Below are 2,796 nucleotides of genomic sequence, written 5' to 3'. Positions count from 1 at the left end.
ATCCACTAGGAAAATATTAGTTGACCATGATCACTCTGGACAAGAACGAAGTGCTGAAAGTAGATAAAGGGAGATACATGATAACCTTTCAGCATCTGTTTTGCAAACCATAGACACCTAGAATGAGAGTGAGAGAGAGGAGCGAGAGAGAGAGAGAGAGAGAGAAGAGAGAGGAGTGATAGAGAGAGGAGAGAGAGAGAGAGAGAGAGGTGCCTGCTAGAGGCAAGAGAGGATGGAGGGTGGCTTGGGAGGTTGGGGGCAGTGGGAATCTGGCGACACTGGTGCTGGGAAATTACACTGGTGGAGGGATGGGTGTTGGGACATTGTATGACTGAAACCCAATCACAAACAGCTTTGCAATGCTCTATCTCATGGTGATTCAATTAAAATGAAAAAAATTAAAAATAAAATAAAAATAATACAATTCTTTAAAAATAAATACATAAAAGACAGGATCAGGAGTTACTTGAGGGGTGAGGGAGGTAGAGGAATCAATTTCCAGTTATAGAACGGAAAGGCCAGGCCCAGTGTCATGGCTCACATGGTACTTTGCATCATGGCACCCTTCCCCCACCCCCACAATACAGTGAGCATGACCCCCCACCAAAGGCATAAATAAGTACATCAATCAATCAATAATGTTTGCATTCTATTATTATTTACTTATTTTGGCTGGAAGGGGACAACCTGGAAGTGCTCAGAGCTCATTCCTACCTCTGTACTCAGGGATTGCTCCTGGCGGGGCTTGGGAGGCTATATGGAGTGCCGAGAATCAAACCCAGGTCAGCTATGTAAAAGGCAAACTACCTTCTGGCTCAATACATAATGTTTCTGAAGTCCTGAACTGGGGACCAAAGAAAAAGCTCAGGACTCAGAAGCACATGTCTTGTGTTTGCCGGGTCCTGAATTCCCAGCTTCTCATGGTTCCCTGAACATTCCCTGAGGTCCCCTGTGGTCCTGGCATCTATCCAATGCTGAACACTGAGCTCTCTGAACCAACTGATCAAGTATTTCTGGAAGTGGCCTCCAAAGCTCTAGTTGGGGGAAAAATAAATCAGATCTTCTTCCCATTTTTTGATTGGATTAGAGGTTTTCATCTTATTCAATTCTACTAGTGTCTTGTATATCCTGGATATTAATCCCTTATCATATGGATATTGGGTAAATATTCTTTCCATTCTGTGGGCTCCTTCTGTATTTTGGCCACTGTTTCTTTTGAAGTGCAGAAGCTTCTTAGTTTGATGGAGTCCCATTTGTTTATGTTTGCTTCCACTTGCATGGTCAGTGCTGTTTCATCCTTAAGGATGCTTTTAGCTTCACTGTCATGGAGAGTTCTGCCTATTCAATAATTTTTTTAAAAAAGTCAGAGAATGGAGATATAGTGTATGCGGCCTATAGGGAATGAGGTTGAATGGCAACATGAGTTTCCAAGACGAGTGGGGTGGAGGCTCCGGAAAATTCCTCCCAGTGGATTCCCATTAGGTGCAAAAGTCAAGCCCTGCAGTGATGCACTGGAAATGCACACAGCGCAGCATAGCACCTAACCTGCAATGGAAGCCAAGTTCAAAGCCTTCCCTCCCCTTAATTCTGTTCACGACCCTCTCGGTAAGCTCCCGGGGCGGGAAGCTGACATTCCTGATTGGATCTAGCTCAGACCCTATGATTTGGAGGAGTCATGGCCTGGCCCTGGCGGGCTGGCCATGGCTCCAAGTATATTGGCAGGATGGGAGTAAGCACGTGGTGCGCTGGATTCTGCACCCCCTATCCTTGCCTCCACCCCCACACTCTCCGCCCCAGCCTGCAGATCCCCAAGCAGAGCGTGTCCACTTTTCCTGACCCCATCCTTGCTGAGTCCACGTCTCTCCTGGACATAAAATACCAGAGTGAATGAAAACATCCCTGGAGCTTTGTTTTCCAAGATGGAAAAATCAAGGCATTTCAGCCCTTTCGGGGATAAAAATAACTTGCTGTTGATTTTGAAACCCCTTTCATTTGTCTGCCACAGTCCGGCCCATACAATGGCCCTCCCTGTCAGAGACCTCTGCAGGCCCAGCCAGGCCCCCGCCTTCCTCCCCAGCCGACAGGAGGAGGCCAGTGGTGGGCTGGGGTGCAGGGAGTGGGCAAACAGCGGGCGCCAGGCTGCTGGCCCTCATTCAGCAGGCCCTCTTGGTGGGGGCAGCCGAGAGGGGAACCGGGCCAGGAGTCATGGAAAGTGCTGAGTCCTGGAGCTGGCCACACAGCCTTCCCTTTCCATGCTCCGGGCCAGCAGCTCTGCCCACCTGCAGCTTTAGTGGGAAGTGGGCAGCACTGGGGGAGTGAGGGGGGGCGGGCTTGGCACTTGGAGCCATGGCCAGGGCCTGGGAGGGTGGGGACAACACTGCAGAAAGTCCTGACTGCTAGCCCAGAAAACTCGGGCCTTTCCCTGGTCTGAGGAAGCTGAGGGGGAAATCTATGTTCTCAAAGAATGGAGTGAAGGACTTTTGGGGTTGGCAAATGGTAACTGCTGGGCTAATTCTGAACTAGGTGTCAAGCACCAGCCCTAGCATGCCGGGTGACGACCCCGATAGCCATGCACAAGCCAGAGGCAGAGACGGAGACACATGCTCTCCTCCTGGCTCCCACCTGCAGATCTTCCCCATCCCTGGGCTGGTGTCTGAATCCGTCCAGACTGCGGCTCCTCTCATGCTCCGAAGATTCTCCCTGTCTGGGGCCCTGACTTCTCCAAAAGGTGAGCAGGGGAGTCAGGAAGGCCAATTATTCCCAAATGCTCAGCCCCGAGGCGCCCGAGCAGGCGCC

This window comes from Sorex araneus, chromosome 3 (assembly GCF_027595985.1).
Source record: "Sorex araneus isolate mSorAra2 chromosome 3, mSorAra2.pri, whole genome shotgun sequence".
NCBI classification, from domain to species: Eukaryota; Metazoa; Chordata; class Mammalia; order Eulipotyphla; family Soricidae; genus Sorex; species Sorex araneus.
Note: the sequence above shows the minus strand (reverse complement) of the source record.